This window comes from Nomia melanderi, unplaced genomic scaffold (genome assembly GCF_051020985.1).
Source record: "Nomia melanderi isolate GNS246 unplaced genomic scaffold, iyNomMela1 scaffold0424, whole genome shotgun sequence".
NCBI classification, from domain to species: Eukaryota; Metazoa; Arthropoda; class Insecta; order Hymenoptera; family Halictidae; genus Nomia; species Nomia melanderi.
In genome coordinates this window covers 5,001-12,500 of record NW_027475539.1, presented here as the reverse complement: position 1 = coordinate 12,500, position 7,500 = coordinate 5,001, and the positions used below count along the sequence as shown (strand labels likewise).

General features: G+C 49.9%; 1 non-coding gene across 1 annotated transcript; it reads right to left on the bottom strand.

Moving 5' to 3' along the window:
- Positions 1-1,865: 1,865 nt before the first annotated feature.
- Positions 1,866-2,020, bottom strand: LOC143176214 (5.8S ribosomal RNA). The gene has a single exon (XR_013000796.1). It is a non-coding gene; the product is annotated as a 5.8S ribosomal RNA (ribosomal RNA).
- Between the last annotated feature and the right edge of the window lie 5,480 nt (positions 2,021-7,500).

Genomic DNA, 7,500 nt, shown 5'->3' with positions numbered 1-7,500 from the left:
TATGCGCCTCACCAGTGGTCTCTGCTGCGTCGCGTGTCTATATTCTCTTTTTACACTCTTCTCCTTCTTCTATCACATTTTACTCGATCGCGAAAAAGACTCTCGCTAGACGATCTCGCGCTCCGGTTAACTTTAACGCCCGTCCGAGAAGAATTTTCGGGGACTGGACGACCGAAGCGGATCTCGCGCGGTCTCGCGATCGACAGTGAAGAGAAGTGCAGAAGAGGAAAAGAAGACACGACAAACACACACCATGGGGCGACCGACGCGTTCGTTTCAACGCTTTCGCACAAAGTCGGCGGCGGTTATATATTTATATCATTATATTCCGGCGGACGGGACGCGACGTTCGAAAGCCTCGCCAAAGAGGAGCTCCTGCCTCTTCCTCTCTCTTTTCTACGAGAAAAGATAAACGTATTTTACGGGGATACGGAAACGTTACCACGTGGTGTCACACACGATCGTCCGTCTCTTCTCTATAGCAGAAACCGATAAAAATACACCTCCCGAAAGAGAGTATATGGTGATTCTTTTTATATATATATACATTTCGAAATACAACTGAACGTGGCGGAAGCGCACGGTGGTGGTCCAGCGAGGACACGCGACGACGGGGAATAAGAACTATTCGACCCGTTACGAATACGCATGCTCGTCCCGCACGATTTTAACACACACCGTGTTTTTCTCCAGTCGTCAAAGCGTTCGTGCGTCGAATTCGAAAAATAAAAAAAAAAGAAAAACACCTTTTCTCTCTCTCGGGGTAAAAGAGTCGATGTGTATTGTGTATAAAGGTTCTGCGAGAAGTCTCGTTTTGACGTGTGTTCCGCCGATAACGACGATCCTCCGAAACGGGGATACAGAAACGTTACACCTCACAACACGATCTCCGTCTCTTCTCTATAGCAGAAACCGATAAAAATACACCTCCCGAAAGAGAGTATATGGTGATTCTTTTTATATATATATTTCGAAATTCAACTGAACGTGGCGGAAGCGCACGGTGGTGGTCCAGCGAGGACACGCGACGACGGGGAATAAGAACTATTCGACCCGTTACGAATACGCATGCTCGTCCCGCACGATTTTAACACACACCGTGTTTTTCTCCAGTCGTCAAAGCGTTCGTGCGTCGAATTCGAAAAATAAAAAAAAGAAATACACCTTTTCTCTCTCTCTCGGGGTAAAAAGAGTCGATGTGTATTGTGTATAAAGGTTCTGCTGCGAGAAGTCTCGTTTTGCCGTGTGTTTCGGTAACGACGATCCTCCGAAACGTACATCTCATTCGTAAGAGAGGAAGAAAACAATCTCCCTGGGGCCAGTCGGTAATATACCGACATACGACGTGTCGTGCACATCCGTCTCACGCACGGTATACAAAATATGAATAAAACGTGTGTAGTCTCTCTCTCTCTCGACTTCTTAATATTTTCTTTCACCTCTGACGCATCATTTCAGGTGACGTCGGGAGCGCGGGAAAAAAAATTTTTCTAAACACACGAAACCGTTCATCTCACGAACAGCCGAAAAAGTTGTCGCTCAGATCCATATCGCAGTGGAGCGGTATCCGCGGGCGGTCGTAATTGAACGACGCACGACGCCGCGAACACTCACGCGAGTCCATACAAACGATTCCGATCGTTTTGCAACAACTAGAACGTACACTGTCCGTGAAATTCACAGAATTTTCGCGTGTCCGCGACAAACGCCGACGAGACACCCATCGTTCGCTCGTACGTAGCATCCTTCTCTTAACCCGACTCAGAGACGTTCTTTGCGCCCTTCGGTAAAAAAACGTTCGATCCGAAGAGGTGAACGACGGCGGGGATTTGACAGAGCTACGCAAGCAGTGTATGGTACGTAAACGACCCTCAGCCAGGCGTGGTCCAGGAATTGTATCCGTGGACCGCAATGTGCGTTCGAAATGTCGATGTTCATGTGTCCTGCAGTTCACACGTTGACGCGCAATTAGCTGCGTTCTTCATCGACCCACGAGCCAAGTGATCCACCGTTCAGGGTAATCGTATAAATTTTATATTTCACATATATAATTTTATTCTCATTTGTTCGACCTAATATCTCTCTTCTTTCAAAGAGAAGATAAAAGTTGATACCTGAATCTCCGACCAGCGCGCGAAGGAGATTCAGGCGTCGCCTTGGAGACGACACCGAAGCCTTTCGAGACGAAAAACGTTCAAGTAATATGTATATATTTCTCGACGTTCCGGGCGTATAGTGCATTCAAAAACCCGCGAAAGACGCAGAAGACTCGCACGCGTGGAAACGACGGGGATATATTTTGTATCCTACCCGATACTGAATCCATCGCGTGCAGTCGACCCTCGCGTTCTTCCGATCAGACGCATCTATTGTTGCGCGCATGTTTTCGCGTCGCATCGCGCGAAACGTTGCACGAATCGTACCGATCGATCGATTGAAAGCAAATAATGAAAAAAGACTTCACAGCTGGCTCTTTGCCGGTCATTCGTCCCATGTTATCTCTTGCCGCGAAATTGGCGCGCAAGAGTTGGGTGTCAGACGCGCGGCTTTAAAACGAGCTTCACGGCCGGTCCCTTCGTTACCGCTTTCGTTCTTTCTCTCGGAACGACCATGAACGAACACGACGAGCGACGCTACGGCATACACACGTCCACGGATTCGATTAAAAAAACAGACTTCACAGCTGGCTCTTTGCCGGTCATTCGTCCCATATTATCTCTTGCCGCGAAATTGGCGCGCAAGAGTTGGGTGTCAGACGCACGGCTTTAAAACGAGCTTCACGGCCGGTCCTCTCAATTCCGTGTACGGTACACGCAAGATGCGGGTTCCACTTCCAGACTACCCGGTCCCTTCTCTCTACGAGAATCGATAGTAGAAGAACGGCTCGAAAACGCGTCTCAGAGACTAGGGGAAAAGAAGCGGTATGCGAGCGAAACGAAAACGCATTATGGAAACGTCGCGAAACAATGTTCGACGGTTGCTCGGTTCCAATCGTGCGGCCGTTTCAATTTCTCGTGCGCTTCACCGTCCCTCCGTAACTCTGGCCGATCGCGTATACCGAAGAGCCGACACGCGCAAAAACCACAGGCATTGTATACTGTGTATATATATATATATGTTACAGTCACAGCCTTCGCGCGTTTTACTCTCCGACGCGGGGTTTCCACGACGAAAGAGAGACAGTTTCGTGGCGGGTGACTCGGCCGAATCGCTACGACGGGTATTTCTATTATAGAACGAATCATCGCCACCCTTTACCAGTGCCCGACGAAGGAATCACAAGGTCATCTGGAGTTTACAATGCCAGCGACGGTAATTCCAACGAAGACCCGATAAGTCAACTCATCGTTCTATTTCTCCCCGTACAGAAAAGCGAATCGACGCTAATGCACCTCGCGCAAGCACGAACGTTCTCTTCGCGTGGATCGTCCCATCGTCCAAAGATGTAAAGACGCATTGGAGATCGTGGTCTCTGGCGGGCTCATTGCACGCCCCACTGCATATCTTTCCTCGAATCGAGAATGATTCGTCCACTAAGGCTGCGAAACTACGCGTCGAGGAAACTAGGGGAAAGAAGCGGGATGCGAGCGAAACGACAATACATTATGGAAACGTCGCGAAACAATGTTCGGCGGTTGCTCGTTTCCTCCTGCGGACGTTTCATTGCTCGGGCGCTTCACGTCCCTCCGTAACCTTCGCGCGATCGCGTGCCCCGGAGAGCCGGCAACCGGTGAACCACAGGCGTATAAACTATAGTCTTCTATAGCAAGCCTTCGGCGGTTACTCTCCGACGCGGGGATTCCACGACGAGAGAGAATTTCGTGGCGGGTGACATCGGTCGAAACGCTACGACGGGTATTTCTATTATAGAACGAATCATCGCCACCCTTTACCAGTGCCCGACGAAGGAATCACAAGGTCATCTGGAGTTTACAATGCCAGCGACGGTAATTCCAACGAAGACCCGATAAGTCAACTCATCGTTCTATTTCTCCCCGTACAGACAAGCGAATCAACGCTATCGCACCTCACGCATGCACGAACGTTCTCTTCGCGTGAATCGTCCCATCGTCGAAAGATATAGCCGCTTGGAGATCGTGGCCCATCAAGTTCTTCCGTAACTCCTGCGCGATCGCGTACCCCGGAGAGCAGGCAACCGGTGAACCACAGGCGTATAAACTATAGTCTTCTATAGCAAGCCTTCGCGTTTACTCTACGACGCGGGGATTCCACGACGAGAGAGATTTTCGTGGCGGGTGACACGGCCGAATCGCTACGACGGGTATTTCTATTATAGAACGAATCATCGCCACCCTTTACCAGTGCCCGACGAAGGAATCACAAGGTCATCTGGAGTTTACAATGCCAGCGACGGTAATTCCAACGAAGACCCGATAAGTCAACTCATCGTTCTATTTCTCCCCGTACAGAAAAGCGAATCGGCGCTATCGCACCTCACGCAAGCAGGAATGATCTCTTCGCGTGGATCGTCCCATCGTCGAAAGATGTAAGACGTACAGAAATCGTGGTCCATCACGATTATTCGTAACTCTCCGAGTCGCGTATCTGAGAGTAGGGCAAACGGAGAACCACAGGCATAAATAATACTATATATTTCTTATATAGTTAGCCTTCGCGTTTTACTCTCCGACATGGGGATTCCACGACGAGAGAGAGTTTCGTGGCGGGTGACTCGGCCGAATCGCTACGACGGGTATTTCTATTATAGAACGAATCATCGCCACCCTTTACCAGTGCCCGACGAAGGAATCACAAGGTCATCTGGAGTTTACAATGCCAGCGACGGTAATTCCAACGAAGACCCGATAAGTCAACTCATCGTTCTATTTCTCCCCGTACAGAAAAGCGAATCGACGCTATCGCACCTCGCGCGAGCACGTAACTACTCTTCGCGTGGATCGTCCCATCGTCGAAAGATGTAAGACGCACGGAAATCGTGGCCCATCAACGTTTTTTTGTAACTCTGCCGATCGCGTATCACAGAGCCGAGACGCACATACCACAGGCGTATAATACCGTTTTCTTTCGTATGGTAAGCCTTCGCGTTTACTCTTCGGCGCGGGGTTTCCACGTCGAGAGAGACTTTCGTGGCGGGTGACATCGGTCGAAACGCTACGACGGGTATTACTATTATAGAACGAATCATCGCCACCCTTTACCAGTGCCCGACGAAGGAATCACAAGGTCATCTGGAGTTTACAATGCCAGCGACGGTAATTCCAACGAAGACCCGATAAGTCAACTCAACGTTCTATTTCTCCCCGTACAGAAAAGCGAATCGACGCTGTTGCACCTCACGCAAGCACGAACGTTCTCTTCGCGTGGATCGTCCCATCGTCGAAAGATGTAAGACGCACGGAAATCGTGGCACATCACGTGTTTTCGGAACTCTGTCGACCGCGTATCTCAGAGACGACGCGCGCGAACCACTGGCATATACTATTATATATCGCGTTTTACCCTCCGACGCGGGGATTCCACGACGAGAGAGAGTTTCGTGAGCGGGTTGACTCGGAAGAAACGCTACGACGGGTATTTCTATTATAGAACGCATCATCGCCACCCTTTACCAGTGCCCGACGAAGGAATCACAAGGTCATCTGGAGTTTACAATGCCAGCGACGGTAATTCCAACGAAGACCCGATAAGTCAACTCAACGTTCTATTTCTCCCCGTACAGAAAAGCGAATCGACGCAATCGCACCATACGCGTGCACGTAAACAACTCTTCGCGTGGATCGTCCCATCGTCGAGAGACGTAAGTTTTCATAGTATGAATTCGCGTTTTACTCTCCGACGCGGGGATTCCACGACGAGAGAGAGTTTCGTGAGCGGGTTGACTCGGAAGAAACGCTACGACGGGTATTTCTATTATAGAACGCATCATCGCCACCCTTTACCAGTGCCCGACGAAGGAATCACAAGGTCATCTGGAGTTTACAATGCCAGCGACGGTAATTCCAACGAAGACCCGATAAGTCAACTCAACGTTCTATTGCTCCCCGTACAGAAAAGCGAATCGACGCAATCGCACCATACGCGTGCACGTAACAACTCTTCGCGTGGATCGTCCCATCGTCGAGAGACGTAAGTTTCCATACTATGAATTCGCGTTTTACTCTCCGACGCGGGGATTCCACGACGAGAGAGAGTTTCGTGAGCGGGTTGACTCGGAAGAAACGCTACGACGGGTATTTCTATTATAGAACGCATCATCGCCACCCTTTACCAGTGCCCGACGAAGGAATCACAAGGTCATCTGGAGTTTACAATGCCAGCGACGGTAATTCCAACGAAGACCCGATAAGTCAACTCAACGTTCTATTACTCCCCGTACAGAAAAGCGAATCGACGCAATCGCACCATACGCGTGCACGTAACAACTCTTCGCGTGGGTCGTCCCATCGTCGAGAGACGTAAGTTTCATAGTAAGCCTTCGGCGTTTTACTCTCCGACGCGGGGATTCCACGACGAGAGAGAGAGTTTCGTGAGCGGGTTGACTCGGAAGAAACGCTACGACGGGTATTTCTATTATAGAACGCATCATCGCCACCCTTTACCAGTGCCCGACGAAGGAATCACAAGGTCATCTGGAGTTTACAATGCCAGCGACGGTAATTCCAACGAAGACCCGATAAGTCAACTCAACGTTCTATTTCTCCCCGTACAGAAAAGCGAATCGACGCAATCGCACCATACGCGTGCACGTAAACAACTCTTCGCGTGGATCGTCCCATCGTCGAGAGACGTAAGTTTTCATAGTATGAATTCGCGTTTTACTCTCCGACGCGGGGATTCCACGACGAGAGAGAGTTTCGTGAGCGGGTTGACTCGGAAGAAACGCTACGACGGGTATTTCTATTATAGAACGCATCATCGCCACCCTTTACCAGTGCCCGACGAAGGAATCACAAGGTCATCTGGAGTTTACAATGCCAGCGACGGTAATTCCAACGAAGACCCGATAAGTCAACTCAACGTTCTATTTCTCCCCGTACAGAAAAGCGAATCGACGCAATCGCACCATACGCGTGCACGTAAACAACTCTTCGCGTGGATCGTCCCATCGTCGAGAGACGTAAGTTTTCATAGTATGAATTCGCGTTTTACTCTCCGACGCGGGGATTCCACGACGAGAGAGAGTTTCGTGAGCGGGTTGACTCGGAAGAAACGCTACGACGGGTATTTCTATTATAGAACGCATCATCGCCACCCTTTACCAGTGCCCGACGAAGGAATCACAAGGTCATCTGGAGTTTACAATGCCAGCGACGGTAATTCCAACGAAGACCCGATAAGTCAACTCAACGTTCTATTACTCCCCGTACAGAAAAGCGAATCGACGCAATCGCACCATACGCGTGCACGTAACTACTCTTCGCGTGGATCGTCCCATCGTCGAGAGACGTAAGTTTCCATACTATGAATTCGCGTTTTACTCTCCGACGCGGGGATTCCACGACGAGAGAGTGTTTCGTG